The following is a 12,807-nucleotide window of genomic DNA, read 5'->3' on the forward strand; positions in this document are numbered from 1 at the left end:
CTTTACAGCCAATTGAACTAAACATTCCAACAATGCGACTTCATGGAAAATCAGCACAAGATGATCAAGAAGCATGGATGGATCGACTTCTTACCTTAGCTGAGCTTGAGTGGAAAAGAGAAGCAGCATACGAGTGCTATAAGAGGAAAGCCACACAGACAAAGGAGAAGCTTGACAAGAAACTGAAGGACAAAGGCATCAATGAAGGAGATCTTGTGCTAAGGTATGACAATCGACTCGATAATCGTTTTGATGCCAAATTTGAAACAAGATGGCAGGGGCCATACATAGTCAAGAAGGCTTTCAATTCAAGTTACTATCAACTTATGGACTTGAATGGGAAAGAGCACTCCAGGAAGGTAAACGGCTATCGCTTGAAGCCCTATTTGAGTCGCCTTCTACCAAAGGATCTACCAAAGATCTGTCCAAAGGCCGCTGTCTCATGTAAGTATTGTTACATGAAGCATGAGTGTAACTCCAGCCAAAATTCTGAGGGGCCAAACAATGAAAATCTCGTCAAGGACTCTGAAGCACTCTCTTTGGAAAAGATGCTCTATGATGGTACATGAATATACCATCATCCTGGGGGAGGGCTAATGATAGCCGTTTTTCGGCTCTCCATAATTGCCATAGTAAGTCACTCCACCCTACCAAATTCACCCAAACGCTATGGTTACCCTCACCCTTTCACTGTATATAGGTGCGTGTGAGTTAGGGGACTTTTCCCATATCTCCTTACTGAAATAAAAAACCCTCAATTAGCTAGTCATTGGACTAGTTGAGGCAAAAAAATAAAAAAAATAAAAAAAATAAAAAAAATAAGTATATTATGGCCCATGCGTATGTAAATATTTCTTTGTATATAGGGCCTAAATAAAAGATTTTTTTCATAATTATTTTGGTATTTATTTAAATATTTCTACCTAGGTGTGTATTATTTATGCTCTGTACATTGCCTCACCATTACCACAATTTTTTACCATTTTTTATACTCTTTATTCCATATAGAAATAATTTCATGTAAGCTTCTCTTATATTTGGTGTAACTCCACCCCAACAAAAATCCAAAAAAGCTAGTTTTATTTATGTGTATATTTTTTCACTATTGTGATTTTTCCCTTCCTACATCTATTTTGTTTTTTTTCTAAAAAATTAGAACACCAAAAATATTTATCTTTTTATGGTAGCCTCATAATGAGAGAGATTTCTTTTGACCCCTTTATATTTTTTCCACTTATATTATTTATATTTGACATGTACATATTTTTTAGACCCCTCAATATTTGATTTTCTTAGTTGTACTATTCACTTATATCATGATCTCAACAATATCTTCAATTATAGACCTACCAAATAAGGTCAAGGGTAGGTGGCATGTATACATGCACTATGGAGGGCTCACTCTTGGAGGTATTCAAAAGAATCATCCAAAGAAGGACCCCACAAGGACCTTGTGCAGTGGAAAAAAACGATCGGTTTTGCTGAATTTTTAAAGTTCACTTGCTCTCCGAATTTGAAAAGGTGATACAAACAAACGTTGTAGCTCGTGGGCTGAACTTTTGCCTCAAATTTTTTCATATTTTTTTGAGCTACGAGCTGTGATCTATGATTTTATTAGTGGACCCCATTTTTCCCATGCTATGCAGCCACACTCTCTCTTCCACTTTATCATTTTCCTCTTTCACACACACTTCTCCATTCATCATCCCCACCTCTCTCACCACTCCTCTATGCACGCTACTCACCTTCTCCTCAACCTTGAAGAATAAGAGAAACCATGGTGAACTCATACCTCCCACACACAATTCCATTCCAAAATTGACCACCTAGTCTCATTTTTCCTCCTCCAAATTACCCATATCTATCAAAAAAACCACAAAATTCAGCCTCTTCTCTTAAAAGACAGCATCATGGTGGTTGATTACTCAGCTTCAATTACCTTGTCTCTCAAGGAAGGTCAAGAGTGGAGAAAAAATGTACCGTCAAAGCTAGTGGACCGTCAACAAGCATCAAAATTGGCCCTACTCAAGACACTTGGAGCATCAACCTTGTAAGAAATCCACCTTTTCTTACCTCTTAAGAGTTTTTCTTCCTTATTTGTATCCTACATGGATACTCCCATTGTAAATATCCAATTCCATTTGTAAATTAATACTAACTCTACTAACACTAACCCACTATGAAAAGTCCTATCACCTCCATTTCTCTCCTCTCTCTTTCCCCACCAACTTCTTGATAATTCCAAGCAAAAGAAATTAGATAAATTGCTGAAAATCTAACCCAACCATGGTTAGAGGAGTAACCCTAGCCTTCAAAATTGCTATAAAAGGAGGGTGTAGCTAGCACAAAAGGGGGGAGCCATAAGCAAAAGCACTATGCTATAGCTTGAGAAGCCAAGCTCAACCTCTCTAGAAGGAGCTCTTGGGGGGAAGCTCATTGTCTTATGCATGTGCATGTGTTGTAATAGGGGATTAGCAAGGGAACTCTATGCCATTGTAAGAGAGAGAGTGATAATTCAATTGAGAGTGGGAAATCTATCATTTCTCCTACTAGTGTAAGCCCAACATTTGCTGAATCAAGGAGGGTGGATTTGGACTAAGGTTGGATACTTTGTCTCCCTTCCAACGTGAAGTAATGGACAACAATGATGTATAAGTGTCTTGGTGTTTTTTGTTAAGTTCTTGATAGCTTGTCTCTGGTGTTGTCATCAATCTAGCCATAAATCCCACATACTGTAAGAGAGCGACAGGGTGGAGAGGACTCCCCTGGCCTTAAGACAATGATTGGGGTGGCTTTTCTTGTGATGTGTTGTGGTGAAATTTACGCAAGCTATGTTGAACAAATACTAATCTCACTTTGATTTGTCATGACAGATTTGTAAGAAGGTATTAATGCAACAAGCACCCCCTCTCCCTTTCTCTCTCTTTCTTAAATATATAGTTGTGTTTGCTTGATCATTGCCGATACATTTCAAAGCAGCCCGAGCACTATCTCTCTCTCTCTCTCTCTCTCTCTCTCTCTCTCTCTCTCTCTCTCTCTCTCTCTCTCTCTCTCTCTCTCTCTCTCTCTCTCTCTCTCTCTCTCTCTCTCTCTCTCTCTCTCTCTCTCTCGTGTTTTAGTGTGTGAGAGTGTTCCATTGGGTTAGGGTTAGTGTAAATTCCTTGCTTGTTTGTGGGTTGCTCTAACGATTCTCCTCTTTTGCGTCCTAGTTCGCTCTTAAACTAGGTGGTGCCCCTTGTGTAGTTGGGATTTGGCTGGGGGTTTGTTGTTTTGGTTTGTGTTGTGTTGTGCCCCAGCCCCATTGAGCAGCACGGGAGCCTTGAAGGGTGTCTAGAGGTTTCTCTTCTTGTTGCCCACCCCGGACCGCTTCACTAGCAGACCGGCCACAGTAGGGATCCAAAGGAGGGAATATAGGGATCAAAAGGGGGGGCCATGTGCAAAAGAGCCATGTGCAACAATGGGCTAAAAAGACCCTAAGGTTCAGCCCATTAAGACTTCCAAAATGCTAAGGTTCCAAAATTCAAAGGTTGTGTCCAAAGGTCAATCCTAGGGAAAATTGGATGCTTAGTGTGTGTACAAAAGTCTTCTTCAAAGCCTACAAAGGAGGGGGCGAGCCCATTTAGTAGGGGATGAGAGAGAAAGCCACACACACACAGGCTCCCTTTTCACAAAGGGAATTAGGGACACATGTCAGCTCCCTAGGCCAGATGCCCACAAGGTGTGCCCGATTCCTATTGGAAGACCCTTGAACTGGACCAATGAGAATTAAGCTAGAGTAAATCTAGTTTAATTAATTTAAAAACATTTAATAAAAGAAACCAATGAGAATTAAGTCTCCTAGAAGACTATTGGGCAGTCTCCCAAGGGGTCCAATGAGCATTCAGGAGCCCAATGGCTTGCCTGATTCCTATTGGCCAGGAGGCAAAGGGGTCCAATGAGAGTTTAGTTTAATTATTTAATTACCTAAAGCTCTCACAAAAGGAGAAAGGGGGACACATGTCAGAAGGCTATCACTTATGCTGCTTAACACCCATTGGCTTGACTTGGGGAGGTCCAATGAGGCAAAAGCCAGACCATTTTAGCAGGAAGGGCTCGCCCAAGAGAGAGAGAGGGGGCTGATTTTTGCTTGGCATTGACACACACACACTCACACTTGACCATGTGTGAAGAAAGAATACTCTATCTCCTCCCAAGCTTTAATGGAGAGCTCATCACCTACTCCAAGCTTGTGAGATAGAAGCCTACATCAACACTCTCTTGGCATGTGGATGCAAATCCAACCAAGAGCCAAGCTTCAATGCATGCTCATCTTCTCTACCAAGCTAATTACTAAGCTAAGCTATGCTAATATGAGTGATTATGTGAGGAGATGTACATCTTTCTCGTAAGATACTCCTTCTTCCTCTCAATCTACTCTCATACCCTGCTAGCTCTCACCATCTTCGAAGGTGTGTGAGGTCTTGGGTCTGAGAACGGGGATAATTCAAGTTGTGTTTGATTAAGTGTTTTGCTTAGTGCATGAAGCTTCCATCTTCATTGCACTAGCTAGTCTTGAAGGAACACAAAGAATTGTATTGTACAATGTCTCTCTTGATGGGAGAAACCATAATACAAAGCCTTTTGGAGGGGGGACCGGCTCCATGCAAATCCGGTCCTCAACTGTTGTCAATAGCTTAATTTCTCTCTCTTTTGAAAGTATTGTTGATGCTATCTAACTAGGTGTTATGCTTTTCGTTGCTCTCTCCACCCAAGCACTCTTGTAATTCTCATTAGGAATCTATTCTAATGAAATGCCCACTATGTTCATGCTAATTTCCGCTACACATAAGTTATTAGGCCATTAAATGTTACAAAAAATATACATACACATTTAAGGTAAGGTCTGAACACATTCAACATGTAATAGTTAGCATTATTCTTACTGAAGGCATCACACCTTTGGTTCTTGCATATAAACCTGTATTCGAACTGCATTTTATTTCATCAAGGAAGTTCATATTGAACGGAGCTTTAATCAAATCACCTTTATCCAAGAGTTGAATTCCTTTAAGAACTTTAAGTTTGCATTCTTCAATAGTGGTAGGTGCCAGGTTAGCCAGGAAGACCCAAGTTTCCATAGAGATGGGTGCAAGAAATCCTTTATTGGGGAACAACCAAAGTTTGTGCTCTACACCTAGTGATTCTACTTCAATCTGTCGTGATGGTAGAAAAGGAAAGGCCCTACATACCTTCGGCACCATATCTAACAGGGAAGCTTCACTAAGTGAACATAGGTCCTTCTGAAATTCTTTTACATCTTCCAAAGCAGCGGCATCCCTACAAAAGAGGCTGTTTGGCGGAGGAACTATAGGTGTAGAGGGAGCAGTAATAAAGATGGGACTAAGCCCGCAAAATTTTCTGAGGAGATTGGAAAGTTCATAACCTTTAGACGAGAAGGAAGCTAAGTCTTGTGAATGGGCTTTGGAAATAACCGCCAAATTAGAGGTAAATTCTCGAAGTAGGTTGATACCATCAGAATTATTCTTAACAAGGAGATCCAGAACCTTCATCCATTGGTCAAAGGAGATAAGCTGAAAAGAGACAAACTAGAATCCTTCGAGGCATCAAAAATCAAGGTTGAAGCCTCACTATCCTGAATACACTTTAACACAAGTAACGAAGCAATGGAAAGGGGTTCCATCCGAAGCTTGAGCCCTTGGGAAAGGGATACAATCTGCATAGAATTCAAAAACAGGAGTTAGATTACATCCTTTTGGAAAGGTTGAGTAGACCTGGTAGTCTTATACAGAGTGTAATTGTTTTTTGAATTTTACATCCTTATGCAGATAAGGCCGAATCCTAAGAGAAATATAAGGAAAGGTGCTTTCTATTTCTTTAGCAAGTCGTAATTTCTCCGACATCAGAGCTCGTTTGACAGGGTCAGAACAGACTTTAATTCTTGCAGTGAGCTTTCCCGTAACCTGGTAGACATAAGTGATAAACTAGTGAAATGACATGAACCAAAAGGGGAAATCTAGAAAGTGAGAGTACAGTTTGGAGTGGTCGTGCTAGCAACCTTCAACCAGTCAGGTCAAGGGGGACCATTGAGACTGTGTGATAACACCCCTACCTACTATCATATAATAAATTATATAATAGTAGGGCATTAACACTAGAACTAAGGTCTGAGAGAGAAACACATAAAAGTCAATCTCTCCTATGCGTTTAATGTGTGTGTAGCAGTTCTAAATAAATACAAATACATACGCAAACGAACTATACAGTTCATAGACCAATAATTCTAGGCAAGTACCATGGTTTAGTACAATAATTTATTTGCAGTTAAAAATAAATTTTGTACAAGGTAGTAAAGGTAATAAGTAAAGCTTGGGAAATAGTCATCCCAGACTCTGGCGTGTAGTTGCTTCAGGTAAGCGAATAGATCCCAGTCATCTACCACAAAGAACAGAATGTTTTTATCAAAGAAGGTAGCCCTCACCTACCTCCATAGCCACAAGAGAGATTGTTAGCACGTGGCTGTACACAAGTGATGATGGGAATCCCAGTTGTTATCCATGTCACCATGAAAAAACAAACCGTTCTTTAATATGTAAAAAATTAGAGTTTATACTAGGAATACCCCCCCTTTTTTTCAAGAGTGAGCCTCCTCTCAAGGCTAAACCATAAGCCCTTTCTTTATCTGAGTCTCATATTATGCCATAATCAACATATTCTTCAAAAATCAAGTATCTCATAAAGTCGCAAAATATGCTACTAACCAATGATTTCCATCTAAATATAACCAACCAAGGCAGGTTTACACATTCTTTAAGCAAGAGCAAGAAAACGGACAAATAATTTAATTGTTTTAATCTATAGAAAACTAGCCTTTCCATTTCTCGAAGTCATGTATGCTAGGAAAAAAGCAACAGCTTGCACAATCAGTACCAACTGAAGAAACAGTACGCCCAGCAACAACTCTTATCTGAAGAGCCATATAATCAAAGTTTCGCTCACTTAGTGATAGTCCAGTAACGTTCATACCAGTTGGGAAGGTCTATAAACTTGGCATAGACAATCCGCTAAAAGCAGGTGACATAGACCAGTACAAGCTAAAAGACGGACCAGCACTTACTTTTAAACAAGTAATTTTTCATCGGTCTTCATTATGCAAGAGTGGGGTCATTCGATCAAGTATTGATACCGTAAGTGATGTTTAAAACATATTCATGTTTAAAGATTTTTATTAAAGGTGAAGACCCATCTTTCTTTTAAAAAAACACGAGGCATCAGTTATTTAACAAGGTATATCCTTAGAGGTGTGAACAATCTGGTAACAAACATCAGCAGGCAAGATAACTTTATTATTTTCGTTTTTAATCAACTCCTACTGATCAAATGCTCATAACCTTCCAACCTAGTTTACCAAATCTGGATGTCCTTCATCAACCAACAAGTGAATTAGTTTCGAGATTTGGTATTTCATAGCATCAGAAAATAGTCCCAAAACAACAAGCTGGAATCATAACCTCATAACCTCATAACAGGTATGCAACCATACGACCATGTATAAAACAAAGGTCAAGTTCAAAAACAAGTCCTGCTTCCCTTAGTAAGTGAACAACATATTTAGGGCAATATCCTTAAAAGTTATCTCCTGTAAGAAAGTAACCAGGCAAAGCTAAGTCTGCAAAATTTATTTTCAAGTTTCAAGCATCTAAACGGAAATCGCTACATTACATGGAAAAGAACAGTATCATCATTCATAGTAATTTTTTATACTGCCAGGCATAATCATAGTCTCGAGCATAGGTAGCAACACGGCTACAGTCAAAGTGCACCGATTTTATTTAGTATACCAGTCGATCTACTATTCATGCCATAGCTTTAGGTCAACCATACCAGCATATATTGTTTTTAGGATTTCAAGAAAGTCGAAGACCATGTTAGCTAGTCGACTAGTTTATGAAGCCATCCAGTACGGTAAGCTTGGTAAAAGAGAGCATGGTTTAATAGAAGCCATACTTGTATTGGAAAGGAAGGACCAGATTTTTTCCACAACTTTATAATGAGTAAGTTTTAAGTCAGATTCCGTAAGATCTAAAACGGGATGTCTATAATCCAGGACAAGTTACCAAGCTATAGATAAATAACCCAAAAAAGAACCGAGATTTCTAACGGTGTAGTGACAAGGGCACACACAATATGATATTCATTCATAGTTTCCATAGTAAGCATGGAGAAAGCATTTCAAAATTTTCCTCAACCCAACATGTATGCAATACTCTAGTCGGAAAAGGGTACAATCGACATGGCTAAGTTTAGGATTTTGAGACAAAAGTAACAAATCCAAAATTAGGCAGTAAGTCATACTACACCTCAAAAGATCTATGCTCAATCTTTTAATAGACACACTATTATGCATGGAAACAACCATCAAGCTATTCCCAATCATGGTCAAGTTCTTTATCAAATCGAGATCTGGCAGCAAAACGTCAAGATGTAGTTCACAAATTTTATCAAGACAATTAGTCTAAGCAATCTTCCCATAACTTTAATCGAAAAAAACCCCGTCATATTGAGCGGCAATATAGAAAATGCATACGAACCATTAGATTTCCCATCCAAATATTAGCAAAAAAATACTCCAGATTACGACAATGCTTGAGGCTTTTAAGAAAATATCAGTTAACCTGTAGATTTGAGGATGACGAATCCATCAGCACCTTATCAGTTTTTTTCGGCATGATGAGGACACCACAGCAAACCAGAAAATGAATGCAAAATAGAGGTTACAGAACCCAATGCTAAGTGAGTCATACCTTCCAGTGTATTTATAGGAGAAGAAGCTACTCCATAGCAGAAGGGGCCAGAATCAAGCAGGTACTGCAGCCAACTATGTCTGCATTGAAGACCCCCTATATAGGGATTATTTACAGCACCGGATCCGGATGCAAGCGGCCAGCGTAGGGCTCCTCCACACAATCTACGCACACTCACCCTTACATATTTTGCAGACAAGGGCGTGCGGCAATAACCCAGAGAGCATCACTCAGCAAAGATATTCTCTCACGTCACAGCGATTTTAAGCATCAAGGGAAAATTTTAGTTACCTTAATAGCTAATAAGTTAAAAGCCATACCCACCCAAAAAAAAAGGGGGTTGTGAGCTAAATATGCTTTTTTAACCAAGTTGGTAGATAGCCAAGTTGTCTAGCCGGCTTTCGAGAGGTCGAAAAGCCCGGTAGGTAAATTTACCAAACATACACCTGTTCACATCAATGGGTGAAAACACCAGTTGTACACAACAATATTTCTAAGGCAACTATAATTAGAAGCCATATAAATTAGACACATTAAGAGAGTAGACAATTTGCCAGTCACTACAAAGTGAGATAAAGTGAGGGAGTAATTAATTTTGGGATTTTCGAAGCAATAAACAATGAGTATAGGTATCAATGTAGTTCTATAAAAGACGGGCAATATTTTTGAAAGGGTGAGTGCACAAAGATCTTCCTTGAGTCGCTTTCTGAGAGTTTTTTCATCCAACATATGCTATGACTCCTAGTGATGATCAGGTTTTACCAATATCCATTGCATATCTTCAACAGTCGAAAGTGTCTACTAAGAGGATCACATTGCTCCGTTATGAACGACATTTATTTCCGCAGTTAGGAACATCAGTTACTCAGACTAAGTGGTGGACATATAAGGATAGAGTGACGCGGGTGACTCTTTGGGGTCGAGAGCATTTTAAAAATAATATCCATCTGGCTATGGTGGCAGAAGCCATGGGCCTAGGGCCACACTACTATTATGTAGAACATTCAATGAAGCAAGGGGTTTCTGAGCGGTTATATCTGCTAGCACAGTTTCTTCCTCCACAAACGATTTTTGTGTATCGTGGATATGGGCAGACACTATGAGGGTATTTTAATTGCACTCCTCGCACTAAGGAGTATGGTGTAGTCTTGGAAACCCGTATCCTACTCCTGGCTCAGAGTCCAAACACCTGCTATTACTGTGATAGTTGTTTGTGCGATGATGTAATGGATGGTTTACTTGGCTCCCCTATACACAAGGCTTTGTGGCCCCTTGGCTAGAGGAAATTCACTATGTTCTTGATGTGTAGGTCTCATGGTCAAAGACCTCATCCGACTTTGAAGAGGAGAATGTAGATAAATTTGAAGCCTCCCATTTCAAACAGCTCATAGAGCTAACATTCCAAGGCTTTGCTGTAAGTAGTGAATGTGACCAAGAATCTCCATTTGATTTCATTACCCTCTAAGGTCGAATAGTGCTTGTTCACATGAACAGGGGTTGCAGTCACCACTCCAAAGGGTGACTCCTCCACACAAGAAGGATTCCCCACAATATTTTCAAGCGAAAGTTCTCTACAAAGTTTTTTTAGACATCATTATCACAACTTTGCATGACTATGTTCACTTTGTTGATGAGTGCATGTGCTCTTGAAGTGTGGGAGGGATTGAAAAAAGAAATTGGAGCTAAAGCAAAGAAAACTAAGGTGAGTTGAAACAATCATATACGCTTACCGTAGAGAGTGGGGAGGACATTGCAGGTCTAACCAATAGACATCAAAAGCCTAGTTACCAGCTACCTACATCAACAAGAAGAAGACAAAGTTGAAGTGTTATTGGGAGCACTTCCAAGACAACATTATAACATTGTCATTTTTTAGAAGTGAAAGACCTATAGTAGGTTGATGCCATGTTGATCGTCTATGGATATCTCTATACAATAGTTTAAAGTCTTACCTGCTTCTTAGTTGTCATACTAACTATTCTCAACTTGAGACTAAGTATTTGTACTTCTTATCCATACATGTTGGTAGCCTATGGACTCAAACTAATACTTGTCTAAGTTGCTAATTTAGTATTGTGCACTAATAATGGTGACTTAGATAGGTCTTACCCCAATCTAGGTGATTGGGCATTGTCTAGCTCGTTTACCCAACAGGTACAAAAACGTCATCACCATAAAGCAAAATGTGAGCATATGAAACACTCGATGGGATGGGTAAATTGAAATCTCTATCCAAGAAAAATGAATAACTAAAGCTCTATGGATTTGTAATAAACCCAATACGTTGAGAAATCAAGAATATTGAAAATTCAATAGATTGAGCAAACCAAGACTAACCATAACCTGCCAAAGCCATTTTTGACATTAAAATTGTTGATCCTTGATTTATGCTCTTTTATGGTTCAAAATTAGTGTAGCCCACAAATAGCTTGAGAAGTGTGGCTTCAATATTTCTCAACCAAAGTGCAAAAACTTCTCCAATAGCCAATGGAAGCAAGTGGAAAAAAAAATATTGAGTTTCAATAATGCAGATAGTTGTAGGCTAGATACCTTGTTGTCCAAGCAATTGACAAGGGATGATAGTTGCCACAATGCTTCATGATTGTCCCGAGGAAATTTGGTAAATAGTGAAGAGATTGAGAGGATGATTTGATAACCTGTTTGCTATTTTTGTAAGAACCAATGATGAGGGCTAAATAAGGTGTTGATGAGGTTTTCCCTAAGCGATAGAGCACTTTCTATGCAAATTGCTAAGCCAATTTTTCTATATATGGAATAGTAAATGCAACTAATTGATAACATGAATTGGAAAAGTTCAAAAATAGGTCCCTTGGTTAAAGGGCATTTGATTATTAGTTTCCTTTACCTCCAGATGTATCCTAAAGAGCTAGGCTATTATCAAAATCTAATATTTGCAACATGATGCAATTGCTTCAAAAAAAAACCGTCAACTAGCCCTAGGAGTAGTGCCATGGGCTCTGATATGAGTTAGGGGTTGTCAAGCCAACGATGACAAATAAGGTAAATAATACAATGGACTACGTAAGAGGATGAGAAACCAGTGATGACAAATAAGGTAACATTATTTGAGAAACCAATGATGACAAATAAGGTAAAATAATACAATGGACTGCATCAGAGGATGAGAAGAGAGGGACCCTCTACTTGATGTGCCACTATATAGAAATAGGGGGGGAAAAAATGTCAACTATCTCACACATAATCCTACATATACATGATACTATGCTTACTTAACGCCCCTGTTGTAAGAAGGAAAATGGTTTGCCAGCATAAGCACGTCATGAGGCACTAATCAAGAGATTTATGCAATGTTTTTTTTTTAAAAATGTTCATTAAAATATCTCTAAGAATACAAGCAATGCCTCTGTCGGCTTTGTGATGGCCTTGTTCAAGAATCTATGGGTAAAACTCATGCACAGTTGGAAATTCATCTAAAGGTGTATACATCAATAAATGTCCATTATACACCTCGGTAGCGCATACTTGTTCTGCTATAAGCAACTCCTTTTTAGCTCACACTAGTAGTGTATATAAGCAACAGACTACTAAACCCCTTATTAGACAACTGCAAAAAGAAAAAAGCAAATTCTTAACACAAATTGCAACTCCTTTTTAAGTTCACAGAAGTAGCGTTTCTATGCGACCACTGAATATTGAACCTTACCCTTCCTGCAGGGGAGATAAAGATACATACTTTGCTTACCACTTTGACAGATCAATTTATGACCCTAAAAGAAAAAGTATATTTGGTATGTTAACATCACTATGACTTGCTTTGTCAAGGCTCAGATTTCATACTACTTTGAAACCATTTGGCCCTGCAAGCTTGGATTGCACAAGCGCAACACGCTACTAGCAAAGATATAGGTCTTCAACTCAAAACATCAAGAACTAATTGTCGCCGAGGTGTTGACAGCCCAAAAACTGCTAACTTCAGGAGACTAGTAGGATAAAGAAAGTGTCGTTTAGTGTCGCAAATGCAAGC

This window comes from Adiantum capillus-veneris, chromosome 5 (assembly GCF_014529385.1).
Source record: "Adiantum capillus-veneris isolate H3 chromosome 5, ASM1452938v2, whole genome shotgun sequence".
Classification (NCBI taxonomy): Eukaryota; Viridiplantae; Streptophyta; class Polypodiopsida; order Polypodiales; family Pteridaceae; genus Adiantum; species Adiantum capillus-veneris.